At 38.9% G+C, this 18167-nt stretch overlaps 1 protein-coding gene across 3 annotated transcripts in view; it reads right to left on the minus strand.

The window, feature by feature from the left end:
* The window catches only part of LOC149309657 (transmembrane protein 108-like), a 237527-nt gene that overhangs the window by 202504 nt on the left and 16856 nt on the right, over nt 1-18167 (minus strand). Inside the window, exons 2-3 of one of the 3 annotated variants that reach the window (XM_089531296.1) lie at nt 14894-15022; nt 13367-13383 (exon numbers count right to left, since the gene is read on the minus strand). The exons of 1 other annotated variant lie outside the window; for it this stretch is intronic. The gene's annotated coding sequence lies outside the window, so the exon portion shown is untranslated. The remainder of the gene's footprint in view (nt 1-13366; nt 13384-14893; nt 15023-18167) is intronic. One more of the 3 variants, XM_089531295.1, reaches the window with a different exon arrangement.

The following is an 18167-nucleotide window of genomic DNA, read 5'->3' on the forward strand; positions in this document are numbered from 1 at the left end:
TTTAAAAGAGAATCTTCTCTTTGCTCAAGTGTTCATGCAAAATCAATAAAGTGCCTGAGGTGATCTGAACCATGTCTCCCTGAGATGAATGTCACTTGATTCAGATGAATGATTTAGAGAAAACTTTTCTAAACCAGATGCCCCAAGTGTTGAAAGGATTTCATTGCCTGCATTGGTGCTGAACCAAAAATGCCTCCCCACTTTTGTGGCAAGGCCTGCCATTCTAGCCCAGCACCACCCTCAACAAGTCCCCTGAAATGATTGTGAAGTCATATTGTAACACCATTTAAACAGTGTGGTTGTGGGACAGTTAGGCAGACCACCATGTGCTGCTATTTGCTGCTCTGTTGCTACTTTTATCAGCAAACTAATTGAGCTTAAGAAGAAAGTATATACACACACACAGAGGCACATTGCCACCATTTGTTTGGGACCCTTCCCTCCCCCAACTTGAAAATATCAGAGTGTTTTCTTTCAATCTGCCTGCTTCTTTTTCTGAAGAAAATATGTGTTGTTGAATACTCCAGCTCACCTCTGATATTTATGAAAGAAAATGATCTGATAGGAACAAAAGAGGGACTTCTCTCTGGCTTTAGTCAAATAGAAACATCAGTGTTGCATGTAAACATTTCCAACTTTCTGCTCCAGCTTTAGCAGTAGCAGACGGTTATCTTGGAAAGGTTTATATAAACGTCTCACAAAACTACAGTTCCCAGAATTACCTAGTACTGAGCCAAGGTAGTTAAAGCTGTCTCAAACTGAATTATTCCTGCAGTGTGTTTTGGACCTCAGGAAGCAACTTACTGCTGAAACACAACTGTGGCTGAGAACATCTAACACCCAGCCACTTTAACAGTAACAATGAATAAAGGTTGTTTTTCCCAGCATGGTTCTGGGATGCAGGATGCAGATGACCTTGCATACAAATCTTCATTCATCACAATACTGGTAAATGGACACAGCTAGTGATCCCTTTCCTGAATTCACTGCTTTGTTTGAAATTGGGAGGTTGTAGCTATTGTCCATAATTACTGATGTACTGCATATGTATGTTTTTTCCTTTTAAAGTGCACTGTTTTATATGGATTTAGTTGGTTCAGAGTTTTGCTTCATCACCATTTTCATCATGTCGGTCTCCAACAGAAAGTGTTTTCTTTTGTTTGTTTTTTAAAGCCAAGCTAAAAATAACCACAGAGTGAGTCTCAGTCACCTTGTACTGCTCACCTCTTTAATTTTGCTTCTTGGCTTTCTTAACCGAAACACACAGCAGAAGTCTAATCTGAACAGAGTTCTCATTTAATATCTCTGTACTGTTTTTGACTTTGTTATACTTTGGATATAAACTACTGTATTTTCCTTGGAAACAAAGGCCTAAATTCAGCTGCTGGTATTAGCTAAAATAAATCAATTACATCAAAGGGATTTTACATAAGGTTTGAGTTACTATTCAGCAGTTAATTCAATGGGTATACTCTCATTGGGATTAATAATTGGATTTAGGCCTTTGACATTTTTTTATGAAACACATTTAATTAAGTTTCTACATTCCTGGCAGGCAGCGCTGGATTAGATTCAGACTAGTGGACTCACCAAAATCAATTAGATGTAAGTTAGCCATAACTTACTTGTTCCATTGATTTCACTGTGTCCTCCAAGTATAACTAAGGGGATATCCATACAGTTGGCCCTCTGTATCCATGAACTGTGTATCCAAGGATTCAACCATTTAAGACTTGAAAATGTATTTTATTTTTAAAAAGCAAATCTTGATTTTGCCATTTTATACAATGGGCCTTCAGTATCCACTGAGTTATAGTCCTCCCCCCCCCCCCCCCCGGATAACAAAATTTGTGGATGCTCAAGTCCTGTTAAATAACAATGGCATAGTAAAATGGTGTCTCTTACATAAAATGGCAAAACCAAGGTTTGCTTTTTGAAGTATATAGTTTTAAAAATATTTTCAAGCTGTGAATGGTCTAATCCATGGATAAAGAATCTGTAAATACAGAGGGCCTGCTGTATAAGGGACACTATTTTACTATGTTGTTGTGTATAATTGGACTTGAGCAGCCACAGATTTTGGTATCCACTTACAGGGGTACCAAGGACCTACTGTACTACTCAATTATAGTACTTTGATATCATTTTAATGGCCATGGTTCCGACGTATGAGATTCTGGGGTTTGAGGTGTATGGAGAGCATTAATGCTATAGTTCGGCGGAGGAAACCAGAGAATTCGAAGTACCTTGCCACACTATAAATCACAGCATTCTGTTGGATGAAGCAGTGACGTAAAAGTGGTATTAAAGTGCTATAACTGTTCAGCATGACTACTGTTAAGTAGGAATCCATATATCTCCATTTGGGCCCCCAGAACAGGTGCCTCTTGATGTCTGAAGCCTAAACCAGGTGACCTGGTACAGGTCAGAGTACTGGTCTTCCAGGGTTTTGCAGCAGCTTTTTCCTAGCTGCAAAATCCTGACTGGAAGGCAGAGGTGAAGAGAAACGTGAATAATATATAAAAGGAATTCCTAGCTTGTAGCAATGTGCTTCATGCCTCTGAGGAGGGTTCAGAAAATGAAGCTAGCCCAGTAGTACTCAGACTTTTTATCCTTGGGACCTCCTTTTACTTCCATATGCAGACACTGCCTGCCCCCGACATAGTATTTGAATAAAAATATTTTGTTTATTTAGTGTGCATATTCTCATTTGGACATTCATGTATAGCCATATTTTAACATTTTATAAAGAAATAACATCATTCAAATAAGGACAGTTTTATTTAAGTAAATTCAATATTTAACTCAACACATGTATAAATTTTGCACATAAAAAAATGCCAACACTAGTGATATAAAGACTTATATCGCTTAGGATCATTGTATTTGATGAAATACCAGATAATGTCATGAAAGAGGGAGAAACTGAACCTGAGATCAATGTCTTAGGCTTTCTTCTTTAAAAAGAGACAGAGGATGGTGACAACAGAGACGACCTTTTTGGTTCCCCCACCTACTGAATGTCCTTTCTGGTAATTGTTGCCTGGCCATAATGTTATCATATTTGAGGCAACAGATTAAAATACTTCTCTACTCCATGGGATGGGATGGGACACTATGGTTCTATGTCAAGCAATTATATCTATATTGGTTATATTATATATTGGTTTTAATGTCTTTGATTTTTTTTAATATCTTGACTGTTATATGCCTTGAATCTTTCTCAGAAAGGGAAACCCAAGAAATTTCAGTTATCAACATCTCTTCTCCGAATAAATCCATTTCTATCTCTTTTCCTTTAGGAAGAAACAGAGACTCATGGGTCAGACAGAGGGAGAGAATTTATTCTCATGTAAACAATATGATCCAATGTTCAGTTGCTGGGAGAATACAAACGGAAATGATTTAACAATAGCAGAGGAGACTATACAATTGGCCCTTCACAACCACGGATTCGGCATCCACAGATTCAACCATCCACGGCTTTAATGTTTTTTTTTAATTAAATTAAAAATTAAATTTTAAAAAATTGAATTTTTCTTTCCTCTTTGAATGCTTTGTGTCCTATGCAGGACTGAAAATTTACTGCCTCTCACCATTGATAAATCAGCACATTTTGTTCACCTGTGGTTTTGTTGTTGTTGTTGTTCTTAGAAAAAAACTACATTTGCACTATAATTCTAATTATATTCATGTGGCCTCAAACTTTTTCAGAGGAATACTAGTTGTTACTTTTAACCATTTAATCTTTTTTATTTTAGCAAATTCTAACAATATAGCATTGCCTTTTATCTACCCAGGCCCCAAAGAATGAACCATGATATTAAAACAAACTTAATCCTAGTTGATGCAGCCCATTTGTAAAAACAACAAATTTTGTTGTTCCCTTTCTATGGAGTGGTAAACAAGCCAGATTTGATTAGCTTTATAAGATATTTAAGCCCAGGATTATGATGAAAGATATCTAGGTATGCCAGACAGATCTCCATTATGCCTTGGCCTCAGCAGCTGGTGAGATGCCCTCCCTCTGATCCAACTGGAACTACTATCGCCTCAGAAGGAAAGGACAGCAACCAGGATCTGAAAGACTTAGGGGTCATTCAGACTTCAATTTTTTTAGCTTGACAATTTGAGTCATCTCACTCACACATTCTGGATTTGTTACTCACACTATGGACCTGCATTGATGCTCATATCTGCATGTTCAGTTGCTCACACGTTCAAGCATTTGAATAAAGATGGAGTTGCATCTTTCGGAACACGTTCAAGGCATTCGGAACATGTTCAAGGCATGCAGAGTTTTATCTCGGGTCTATTTGCATCAATACCAATGATGCAGATCTTTTTTAAAAACTTGGGGAAAACCTTGATATCGATTATCCCAGATTGAGGGTTTGTTTTGAAGCCCACTCAATTGAATCAGGTGCATTCAAGACGTGTGTGAAAAACAAAGATTCAACTTAGATTCATCCTGTATTATTTTCACCATCTGAATAGTCCCTGAATCTCCTTCCTCACTGCCATCCCCTTTCCTTGTGTGTCATGTCCTATTAGACTATAAGGCTGAGGGTAGGGAAATGTCAAATTAACTATTTGTAAGCCATTTTGAGACCCTAAATTCTCTACAGGCACCAGATCCTGTCACCCTGGAAGCTAAGCACACAGATTAGTACTTGGGTGGGAGACTTCCAATGAATACCATACATGCAATATTTCAGAGGAAGGAACTGGCAGAACCACCTATGCCTGTTCTTTGCCTAATAAAACCCTATTCAATTCATAGTGTCTCTATAAGTCCATACTTATGGGGGCAACTTGATAGTGCGTGCGCGCGCGCGCACACACACACACACACACTTTAGCCAAAAAGGCTCCCAGGTATATTTGTGTATGTGGCACATGCGTGTGTACATGTGTGTGCCTTCAAGTTACCTAGTCCCACTTAGATCACACCTATTTGGAGTCAACAAGAATTACTTTCCCCCAGTCCAGTGAGTAAGGCAAGATCTTTGAAAAAGTAACCAAGGACTAAGTTTATCAGCTGACTCTTCTGGCAGAAACTCTTCTGGATAGGAAGTGCCAGATAATGCAACATGCATTGGTACCAATTCAGAAATAACTATTGAGTTTCTTTAAACTTTATTTTACAAAGAACATATTTAGCTGTTTTCAAAGCTACTTGTATTATTTTGGGTACCAGGGTAGACAGAATAGCAAAGCACCTAGTAGAATCTCATTCAATGCAAGCTCCAGCATTTCTTTCTTTTTTTTTTTTTAAGTCACAGCAGCTTCAGAAATTGGCACTTTATTTAGCAGTTCATTGGCTTCAGATTAAAACCTGATAGCTCATCTGTTTGAGTTTACAATACTGTAACCTTCATGTGGTCACTCAGAGGAAAGAACATATTCATGGAAATCATTAAAGGAAGGAAGAAGGGTCATCATTTTAACATTCCATGCAAGCAACATAAGCCCTTAGTCATTCTGTAATCTAATATCCAGAAATCAGACATGAGTAAACTACCCATCAGGGATATGTATATCTGTGAGTGTGCGTGCGTGCGTGCGCCTTTAAATCATCTGTTGATTTATGGCAACTCATCAATTTCATAGAGTATATTATTCTCTAATTAAAAGTAATATATATAATAGGCCTTAATTCACTGAAATGTTACAAACAAACGTAATGTACTAAAACTGAGTGTTTTTAAAACCTTTTTTCTTCTTAATTTAATTTTCCTTACTCATCTCCACTTTTTTTTTCTTATATCAATCAGTAATCCTTCCAATGTAAAATGCACTCACATTATCCTCCAAGATTGTAGGCATGTCTACATGGGCCATTTAAACCAGTCCCCCCCCCTTCCCCAAATGATGCCTGCCCACCTGATGCAGGGCCGAAGCCCCAATGTCTTCATGATATGGGGCAAGTTCTGTACCACATCTAGGCCATCTTTTCCTTAAACTGGATTAAAAAGATTTACCTTTTGCTCCAGATTTTCCTGGAAATTTATTATTTATTTATTATTGTATTGTCACTGTCAAGTATGGGGAGAGATGCTTGTAGGGTTTTCTGCCACAGGAATAAATTAATTTAGTTGGCTTCAGGTGCTATGTGCCTTGAATGAAGTGGTTGTTAGTGGATGCTGTTTGCTGCTCCATTTTAGACAGCAAAATGCCTTGGGCTGGCTTGATCAGAAACCATGACTTTGACAGAATTTCTAACTATGAATGCTATCCATAACTTCATGCATGCAGGGCCTGTTCTTACCATTGAGCCTGAGGCATGTGATGGCGAAAGGACAGAGAATGAGGGAGAAGCCAAGAGAGAGGGGAGAACGATGGGTCAGGAAAATGCATGCTCTCCATACAAGGAAGGTATCTACAAGCATATAGGATACATATGGAAAATTAACTTTTGTCTTACATAATTATCCCCTATGATAACACTGTAATTTCTAATCTTATGCATTTCTAACACCAACATGTTGGTTGAACCCATTACAGTTGTAAATATCTATTTATTTACCTCTGGTATCAAAATCTCCCAAAAATAGTATATCACAGGCTTATTCACATGATACAATGAATGCATGGGGAAAGGGCAATGGCATCTGTTTAGAATAATCTTTTAAAAGTAGAGTACTTGTTTAAACACATTATGGGACTGTAGGCAGACTTGCACTCTTACCAAACAACTTTTGTACTTTGGATTACAGGAACCATCATTTGTAGCAATGCATTAGTACTGTATTACAATTTTGGAAGACACAATGTATTCCCATCTTAAAAATTAAACTGGAATGAAGACCGTCTATATCTGTCCACTAAGAATCAATTTATGAACCACAGGAGAGATGCTCTAAAATGATTTGATACAATCTGTTGATCATTACTTTTTTTCTGCAAATGTTAATCTTTGTTAAAGGTTTATTCATTTTTATGGCTTTCCCCCCATTTGGATTGTTTCATTGCGTTGTTAAATATGCAGAGTATTAGGATTCTACTTGCTTTAAAATATTTGTGAACTGCTACTAAAATAATCTTAACCAGGTACTAGAAAACTGAGATAAGACTCTTTGTTGAGAAGTGACTCCTTTGGTGTTCAAGAGAATAACAAAACAGAAAACTGGTATTAAATGAAGGAAAAAAGGGGGCTTCTCTGCCTGTTTCCCTGACAAATGGTGTCTCTTTATACCCTTTGGAATATATATTGTAAATTTATTTCATGTAAATTAACAATGCTCTGCACTGTGTGTTTTAGTTATGGTGTGTGTATTTTAGTTATGTTTCAACTTTTGCCAGCTTTTACATTAATTTTATACTATTTTAACTAGTTGGTTTTTAATTGTTTTTAAATTCTTATTGTAAAGGTTTTTTAATGGTTTTCTCTTGAGAGACACCTTCGTCTCCTTTCTGGGAGAAAAGCAGCATATAAATAAATAAGTTTCGAACAATTAAAAAGACAACTATTCTCCAGTCATGCACAAAAAGTTATTTAAAATACAAAACACCTTGTAGTTTCATTTTATTTCCTTATCAAGTGGAACTTTCTTCAGATTTTAGTGGGATCACAGTTGTAAAATGCTCAGAGGATTCCTGCACAGGAAGGTCTCTCCACAAGTGTCAATGAAGCTCCATCTTCAAACAAAACTCTCCACAAAAATTAATGGGGAAACTGCAGTGCAGGGCTTGTCCTATCTATCATTAAGCATAATGAGGCAACTTTGCAGAGCAGCAGTGATAATCCACCACCTGTTCCTCCTGAACACCTTGGCCATTCCTCTCTCTAATAACAATCATTTATGTACAATGCTTTCATGTGTTAAACAATCAATGGTTACATTTCTTGTATAGAGTCAAAGGTAAGTTTGTTCTCAAGGATAGTGTTTAGAACATAAATCTAGTTAAAGAAATATGTTTTCTCAGCTAGTGATTTTAACTGTAGAGATTTAAGCATCTGTACAACTCTCATGTTGCAAGCAGGGTCAAAAGAGCTTAACCCTACTTGAATTGTGTCCTTACTTTAAAAAAGGGTAACCCAAGGATCTTCTCACTTATGTGTACTATAATAACTGCAGAGAGAACTCGAGATTTCATTAAAGTATTTTATAAAACTGTGTACAATGTCATATCCACTAATTAGTATCATCCTATTAAGGCAAATCTCACCACCAATAAAGAAAAGGACACAATGACATTGTTCTAGCTATAGCTCAGCTTTATAGGTGGATAGAAAAGTTGAAAAGTTCATCCTGAGCATTGTAACAAGATGAACATTACTCCAACAGTAGCTCTCTCTGACCGCCATTTCCCTAATCCCTTGCAGATTTAAATCTATGTTTTATCTCAAGACAAATATCTGGAGTACTGCTTTCTCACTATCCTGGATCATTCAATATTGTGTGTAACTGTGAATTTTATCAACTAGAGGTAATATAAACCTCCCACAATATGCATAAAAATACAGTAACTGGGATTAGTTAACAATTAGTAATTTTAGAGTGAGACTCAGCATGGTGTAGTGGTCTGTATGTTGGACTACAACTCTGGAGACCAGGGTTTGATTCCCAGCTTGGCCATGGAAACTCATTGGGTGATCTTGGGCAAGTCACACTCTTTAGGCCTCAGAGGAAGGCAAAGGCAAACCCCCTCTGAGCAAATCTTGCCAAGAAAATCCCATAATAGGGCCACCTTATGGTTGCCATAGGTCAGAAATGATCTGCAAGCACACAACAACCACCATAATTTTAGGAAGTGCTTAAATTGTATGAATTGTTTATACAAAGGTGGGGAACCAGTGGCCCTCCAGATCCTGCTGGACTACAATTCCCATCATCCCTGAGCATTAGCCCTGCTGATGGGAGACAGAAACTTTTAACATCTGGAGGACCACAGATTGCCCACCCATTTGATTGGCCTTCCAGACTCAACCAGCAGTATGCCTACCATCAATATGTGGGAATAATATTTGAGAACGGCATAGTAGTTTGAGTATAGGGACTACAACTCTGGTGTTCAAGGTTAATTTCCCTGCTCAACCATGAAACCCACTGGGAGACCTTGGGCAAGTCACATGCTCTCAGCCTCAGGAGAAGGCAATGGCAAACCTCCTCTGAACAAATCTTGTCAAGAAAACTCCATGATAGGTTCACTTTAGGGTTGCCATATGTCAGAAACAACTTGAAGGTACACAACAACAACATCAACAAATAATAATTATAATGGAATAAAGCATGTAGGATTTTCCTATTTCCTACTCTACAGAGAACAATCCTCCATTTGAAGGGTTGTCTGTTTCAAGTCTGATTTAAAGAAAAAGGCAAAATCCAATACAAAACTAGCAGAGTGAAAATCCACATTGGCATAGCTGCATTGGATTAGACCATTGCCCAAGTAGCTGCGCAACAGGTCATGCATCCCTGAGCTAATTCTGAAAATGTGCATCCCTGAATTAATTTTGAAAATGCAATTGGCCCTGCACTAGTGTAATGCCTTCACTGGACAGAGGCCAAAGAAGAAAAAGGAGGTGCCATGAAGAAGGGGCCATGAACTGAATAGCAACTGAGTAGAAAACTGAGCAGGCAAACATGTCACCAGCTCTTTGGAGTTTATCCACTATGGTAAAATGTAGTAATTATTTCAGATCCTCATGTATACATATAAATTAGCATATGCTAATATTCATGGAAAACATTAGAATCCTCTTTTGTACTGCTTTTGGTAATATTTTTTTAAAAGAAGTTTAAATGGTCTCCCTAAGTGTGACAATTCAGAAATCCAGCATTCAAGAACAGCAGAAGGTCCTAGTTAAAATGTGAGCCTATTAATGTGTTGTATTTTAGATACATGTAGACTTTGTTTAGAACGGACAGCCAACATGAACACCTAGGAGCCAGAAGTATGATATGTTCTTGCTCTTTAACCACTCAGAACAAAGAACTGGTTCTGTTACTGCAATTCTATCTCCAAATCATTCAAACAAATTAAAGGGTTTAATAAATTCGGAGACGATGATGTTGTAGAATAACTGGCACACAAATGATTTGCTGTATTGACTGCAGAACAGTATTTCTCAGAGAAGAAAGTGGACATATCAATAGGCAGTTGACCCAGGGACTCAAAGGGATATCTGGGGGCTACCACTACAGCCACGTAATATCTGCCACCTGAGATGGATGTAATACCTCATTCTCCTAATGGAAGGCCTGGCTTTGTCAAGAATATTTAGCGATCTGATACTGAGAAAGCAAGCAGAACATCTTATTGATCACTCCACAGAAACTGTATGTTAATTAGCTTACAGTCTGCCGCCTTGCATACCGTACATACTCAACTAAGTTGAGAAATCTATGCCCCAAAATTGACCCTAACATCCTGGGTCGACTTATATAAGGGTCAATACACTAATCTGCTGAGAAAGAAACAAGCATGCCATGATGCCCCACTTTTCCCCACACCTGTAGGAGTTTTTGTCTCTGTGTTTGTCTGTGTGTGCAACTTTCTCAATCTGATTTTAAAGCCTTCTATTCCCATCAAAGAAACTCCCCATTTAACTCCACTTGTTTGCCTTCCCTATCTGAATTCAAAGCCTTTTCTTCTCATCAGAGAAACACCCCTTTTAACTTCACTTCCTTCCCTTCCCAATCCGATTTTAAAGCCTCACCTTCCCATCCAAGAAACACCACACTTAACTCTACTTCTTTTCCTCCCCAATCTGATTTTCAAACTTCTCCTTCAGCACCTGGGAAGTAGTGTCAGGTGGTTGGGAGAGGCCAGAAAAGGAGAAGGAGGGACGGAAGTGGTGTTTCCCCCTTTCCATCCTTTGTTATAGCCCCCTGAGTTTTACCCTTGACTTATCCACGGGTCATATCTAAATCCATGGTTTTTACCCTGAAACCTTCCCTTGACTTATACATGAGGTCGACTTGTCCATGAGTATATACGGTATTCATTCTGCAAGTAAGTTACCTGAGTTAAAAGGATATTGTTGTTGTCCTGTGCCTAAGGTAATTTGAAAAGATAACAAATTGTTTGTTATTTGATTATTTAATATATTAATACAGTATTTTTATTGCTAAGGATAGGGAAAGCGTGCTTCAAGTTTTGTTTCAGAGCTAGGAAAAATTCCTTTTTGGAGACTGAAATTCTCATAAAAGGTAACTTTTTCAAACCTTGGGATTTTCTGCCTGATATGCCAAAATAACTTGACTGGAGTGTTTTGCATTTTGACTTTGGGGCAGTGCCATTTGCCATTCTGCCTCTGTCAGCTAAACGTCTTGGGTTAGTCAGGTTCCCAAGAGAAAACCTGCATTTGTCTTCTAGACCCAAAATGAAAGTCAGTAATAAAGCTGTTGAGACAGAACAAATCCCAGGTAAGAAGCAAGCAGTGACCCACAGGTCATCCACATCTGAAAACCTTTTGATTTAATTCTGAAGCCTCTGATCTCTCTCCAGTTCCTTTGCTTTGATCAGTTTCTGAACATAAACAGCACTTTGAGGTCAAGATGCTTTGTATTAGTGATAGTGACAGGACAGTTAAAACACAAAACATTTCATGTCATATATGCTTTGTTGAAACATCTTCATGGTAACATCTGCTTTGGGAATGTTCTAGCGTCTGAAACCAAGCCCTTCATTATTTGTCTCATGAAGAATTAATTACTTCTTCTAAGACATTCTCATGCAGCAGGAGAGAAAGAGTAGATGTACTCCGTGTGCAAAATCTTACTTGCTATCTCAATCATTTCACTTCAGGCATTACTTATAATGTGTTCTGTGAGAAAAGGGGCCAAACTTACCACTAGGGATGAAGAGACAAAAAAGGCTAAAGGAAGAAAGACACTCTGGCTGCCATAGTTTAAAGATGATAGATTATGAAGAGAATGTTTCCAGTAACATCACATGAGGCCTATTTAACAAGCCTTTGCAGTACAAGATATATACCAAGAAAAATTACACAGCTGGGAACATGCTCTGCATCTAACTAACTTTTTGAACAGTATGCATTCTGTAAACACATATTGGTATTGCTATGAATGCTCTGACCAGTAGCAATGGAATAGCTGAAGCTCCCTGAAGTGCCATTAAAGGGAAGATGCATCAGAGTTTGAGATAGGTGGCATACTTACTTACTCATTCACCCGTTGTCAGGGAAAGATGATACAAGCAATATGGACATTATTGGATCATTTAAAAAAACAAAACTAGAAAGCGGGGGCAGGGGGGGGGGGCGAGGGAGAACTGAGAACTGAAGGAGAAAGGACATTGTGTGTGTGTGGCATATGACTGTCTCCAAGAACCTGATGTGAAGCACTGGATTTGTTATTGGTAAGAGTGTTATTCTAATTATCTCTATGACTTCTTGAAAAAGTTCCAGAATCGCCTCTGCTTACACTCAATTGATACTATATAATTTAACCAAAATGTTACAAATCTATGTAATTTCTGGTAATATTGCCAAGTTTTCAAAATATCAATAAGGGACATATGAAATTATAGCAGGATGTAGCTATGAAGTTGGTGTTCTACTAAATACCAAACTAAAGTAGTGTTTTCAGTTAACCCAGCCTTGTATTTCTCTGTAAAATTAACAGATTGCCAACATTCACAAATTTCATGATGCACAATTTTTCTCTTTGAGAAGGTCCCACACCCCTCAAACACAGATTTGTTTATTTAGGCATTTTGTTCAGTCTATATGCAAAGAAAAGTTTTCCAACACCTGGCAACACTAGTCTCTGAGGAGCCCTTCAAAAGGAAGTCAACATCTAGTTAGCACTGCTCCTGGAATTTATCCCTCCTTCGTGAAACATGTAATAGCATTATTTTCTTTTTTATTTATATATTTAATTACATAGCTATACATAACAACTGACAAGAATAGCAAAAATAACAAAGGCAGATACTGTCCTGAAGCTCATGGTCTATATTTTAGTGGATGGGAGATAAAAGAGAGTCAGAAGAAGAATGAGGAAGACTTGAAATGAGTATGTGTGTGTGCCTTCAAGTCGACTTATGATGAGCCCATGAATTTCATAGGGTTTTCTTAGGCAAGGAATATTCAGTGGTGGTTTTGCCAATTACTTCCTTCCTCTGAAATATAACCTACAGCACCTGGCATATATGGGCACATGTAATTACCTGTACTAAGAATGCAATCCTAAATACACTTACTAAAGAGAAAGTATCAGTGAATTCAATGGGATTCACTTGCTTTGTTAATGCTTCCCCAACTGTAGTTCTGGGTTAAACCCAAAGCTTCATAGCAGAACTTGGTAATGATCTGGAGCCTGAAGGCGGAAAAAGGAGCTATAGTGTCACAGGTCTTCTCTTGTTCTATCCAACTACCTCACACATTACTTACCCCTTGCTGTTCATGGACTGAATTCCAAAGCAAAGAAGCAGTGAAGGGAAATACATGAGGAAATTTAATACAGCAGAAGGAGAATTTGGGGGCAAGTCAGCGCTAGCCCAAGAGATTTTGCTGGCTGAGGCTATTCAAAGTAACAAATGTATATATTCAAAGAACAACAGCCATCACACATCAACCAATGTGCATTCCAATTTGATTTCTAAGATCTCAATACAACACATAATTTTTTTTCAAAACCCAAACAAAAAACAAGTTTATTCCCAACATTTTTTCACAGTCGCTCTTCAAAGATGTTAAGTGACTGCATAAATGTATTTGCCCTAGGAAATGAAGTAACGGCTACTCTCACACAGTATCATCAATTTCACAGTGAACTGAATTTAAAACACAACCATTTGGCTGCAGTGCATGCCAGCTTGAGGAAAAAACGAGTACAGTATTTATTTCGAGACTCTCAGCAAATGTTCCAAAATCAATGGGCATCGAAAAAGATGCTGGTGAAAGCATTTAATATTTTTTCCAGCAACATTTCTTTATTATTGTCTCCATTGTGCTAATCCACAGTCTAAAGAGAAAATGCTCTACCTATATGCTCTGGACTACATATCTCCATTCACAGCACTCTAATTTTCGTGAGTCCAAAAATACTGGAGCATGCTTAACCCAGTGGAAGCTATAGAGTGCCACTCCACAATTTGATAACTCGACTAGAGCATCACTCTGGACCCTCTTAGCCTAAGAAATAAAAAATATGCCAATTGCAAATTCTCCCACAATGCCTTTAACCTTCTTGGGGTTAGAAGTAAGGGCACAGTACTGGGTAGCTAGACCTTTACTGGTCTCAGAGTCCTGGCAAATATTAAGTCTTAGCAACCATTGGAGGAGAGATTGGAGCAATGATAGAGTATATTACAGTAGATGAGGTTACTTGCTCCAAGATGAAATCCCTTCCCTTCCATTTGCTATAATGGCTGTAGGTGTTGTGGTGTTTCTCTGTCTAAGGCTGCATTATTTCTGCAGTGCAAATGCAGCCTTAGTTAAATACATTTAAACTTTGGCGCAGGACAGACCGCCGAGAAACGGCAGCTTGCTGGCGCCTGTTTTTGCTCCGCAGGAACAGCGCAACCCCCAAATGGTGCATCGCCACTGCAGAACAAAAAGAACCTGGTATTTAAGGAGTTCTTTCTGTTGTGCTGCAGTGATGTCGCGAGTGCGCCATTGGCGCACTCATGACGTAAGCAATGCGCAGTGCCATGTAGATGCCGCGCAGTGCTTACGTCACAATGGTGGCGCCCATGTACACGTGATGCCGCCACTGTGATGGTGCCGCACCATAGTAGGGTTAGAGACCATGCGGTTTCCACGCAGTTCCTAACCCTAGAATTGGCACCGACATGGCGCAAAAGGCTGGTGTGTACCATGCCTTTTTTACTTTAAAAGAAACAAGCATTGTATTACCCCCCTTCACATACAAGAGATGTAAAAAAAAGAAAAGAAAAGTGATGGCCTTAAAAATACCTTGGGGTGAAGTGTGTGGAAGCTCTCACTCACATCTTCATTCTCATAATCCATTGGTTCTACTCTGTCTCATTTAATGCTGGTTTTAGCACTCTGCTTGGTCTTAAAACTACAACCTGGCGAGACAGCCTGAAAAGTTGAAAGAATATATGTTTATATCAGGATACTTGTGCACAAATTAATTCACTGAGCAAATTTTTAGCAAGCCACCATTCCTTCATCCTTCACTCTTCACCCATTTGCAATGACAGGATAGTAATATTGGTCCCTTAAGTACCAGTATTGTCACCCACCCCACCCACCCACCCCCACACACACACACTTGCCCTGGTAAAATTTAGATAAGATAACAACTTTGGAAATCACTCCCATCCTATTTCTTTGAGGCTTATATATTCATGAAAAAAAGCAGGGCAAACTCACCACCATCATGACAATGCACAATACTCAATTTTTCTTGACTTTACAGTGATACTAATGTGTGGAAGGATTCAGTTTGGTTTCTCCCACTTTCTATCTTGCTATCGTGTACAAGCCAAAAACAACGGATTATTAAAACAGACTTAAGTTAGTTAAACACCCCAAATTAATAACCTATGTGAAGTCGAAGGCTTTCACGGCTGGCTTCCATAGTTTTTGTGGGGCTTTTGGGCTATGTGGCTGTGTTCTGAAAGAGTTTATTCCTGACTTTTCGCCAGCATCTGGTGAAACTTCAGGAATGTGAAGATGCCAGTCACAGATGCTGGCGAAACGTCAGGAACAAATTCTTCCAGAACATGGCCACACAGCCCAAAAAACCCACAAAAAACTAATAACCCATGGTCTGCTGTTGATTTCTTCAGCAGCTGACTCAAGTTTATTGTTTAATTTAAAACAATAAATTAACCAGTTTAATAAGCAGTGTGACAACAATAAATACTACAAAGCAGCCATAGAATAAAACACCAAACAGCATAGGGAATAAGAGAACAAAATAGCTGTTTAAATGATTTAATCATAGCAATTAAAATTATTTTTTGAAAAATGAGCAACCATTTATGGTCCAAAGCCTTCCTAAAATTGAAGGTTTTGACTATGAAAGTCCATTAAATATGGCCAGAGCAGTCTCCTTCATGAAAGGTTTATAGAGCTGGCTGCAGAATAGACCCCAGTCCCAATTATTTCAGTAGGCAAGCAGATTCAAGTGACAGACAGCAGTCCTTTAGTTACAGTATTCTGTTCCCATAAAGGGGTTTTAATTATCACCACAATTTGTGCCTGAAAACAAAATGGAAGCCAACACAGCATATGTAGGTTGTTATTATTGTGTTCTTCAAAGTTGCTTCCAACTTATGATGACCTTACAGCGAACCTATCACGGAGCTTTCTTGGCGATATTTGTTCAGAGGGAGTTTGACACTGCCTTCCTCTGAGGCTGAGAGAGAGTGATTTGCTCAAGGTCACCCAATGAGTTTCTATGGTCAAATGGAGATTTTAACCCTTGTCTTCCAGAGTCCTTGTCAAACCATTACACCATATTGGCTCTCAACACAGAACTGTAGGGGGAAAGTGACTATTCATGACATTGACCCAGTAATTTAAGGAAAAAACTGTTTCTTGACATACCCTCACACATAACTTAATCATTTCATTGACTGATCCTTACATTTACTTGGGAGTAAGTTCCACTAAATTCAGCATGACTTACTTCTGATTAGACATGTCCAGATTGCATTTTTAATTTTTGACCTTCCACACACACACCCTTCCTCAAATACATAATGAGATTACTTTTACTATGTCTAGGTTTGCTTTTGGGGTGAGTGACTTCAGGCAACCACAAAGGCCTATTTATTGATATCTACCTGCCAGAATAAGGGCCAATTATGATGTATAGTTTTTCAATGGTAAAAAAAGGAAGGTATTTCCTACTGATTTATGTTTTGTGAGAAACAGGAGGGAGATGGTGGGACTCATGGAGCAGCTATTCCAGCAGTACAGGGAAAAGGAAGATACAGTAAGAGAGGGCAAGTACGTCATTGTGGGAGAATAACCCAAAATAGGGTATTGGTTGTTCCAAAACTGCCCTCTGTTCCAATTAGTTTGGGTAGCCATGTCAACAGTCCACCTGGATTGAAAATGTTGATGCTTAATGACAGATCAGTAAATGGGAAAACAACTGCTGTCTAGAACATAATCCTGGATTAATATGCCAATCTGGGCTGTATTACAAAGATCTGGTTGGATGAACTGGGGGCGAGGGGTTAATTTCTCTCAATTTTGCCCCCCCCCCCCCAAATTCCTCTTTGCAGCAGCAGGTGAGATCTTGGGGATGGGGAGCTTGCAGTGGTCTCTCATGATTCCATCAGGTGCCCCATTTCACAGTCTGAAAGGTTTGAATCTGGGTGGCCAGGACAAATTAGGAATTCAGTGTATCACCCACACTACTGTCCAGCAGACTCCCTTCCTGAGCTAGTCGGGATGGTATCAGGATTGGTGTTGGAATCCCCTTGGTTTGTGGTTCTGGAGGACTTCAACATCCATGCTGAGACTACCCTTTCAGGACCTCAGGACTTCATGGTCACTATGAGAACCATGGGTCTGTTCTAAGTAGTGTCAGGCTCTGTTTATGTTGCTGGGCACAGTCTGTGGATTTTATCTTCTGTGCTAGATGGGATGATAGTGATCTGGGAGTGGAGGGACTTTCTATAGTTCTGTTGTCATGGACAGACCACTACCTGCAGAAGTGGGGGAACCAATTAAGATGGTCCACTCCGGGAAGCATTTGAATCTTTTGGGGAGTTGTTTCAGCGAGTAATTCTGTCAATACCCTGGTTGACCTCTGGAACAAGAAAATTATTAGGCTGGTAGACACAATCACTCCCAAGAGTCTCTTTTCACTGAGCAGAACTCAACCAGCCTCCTGGTTCTCTTAAGGAGCTGGCAGCAATAAAATGAGTGAGACATTGACTAGAGAGACATTGGCAGAAAATGTCTCTCAGGCAATAGTTTACTTGAGGACCTACTCTCTGGCAATGCAGGCAGCAGAAACATATTTTTCCCTGCCACCACTATGTCTGTAAAGAGCTGCTGAGTGGAGCTGTTTCACTTCATTAGGAGCCTTTTACACCTTGCCCTAATAGAGCAGAATCTAGATCGTTTCATAGCCTGCTGTTAACAATTTACTAAGTACTCTGCTGATAAAACCACTCAGATTTGTTCTGACTTGGATGCTACAATTAATACAGATCCTGTGGGTGTAACCTTGGCAGTGTTAATGAATAGTTGTCAACTT

The sequence above is a fragment of the Sceloporus occidentalis genome, unplaced genomic scaffold (assembly GCF_023333645.1).
Source record: "Sceloporus occidentalis isolate IW3139 unplaced genomic scaffold, rSceOcc1.0.p SCAF_7, whole genome shotgun sequence".
NCBI lineage: Eukaryota > Metazoa > Chordata > Lepidosauria > Squamata > Phrynosomatidae > Sceloporus > Sceloporus occidentalis.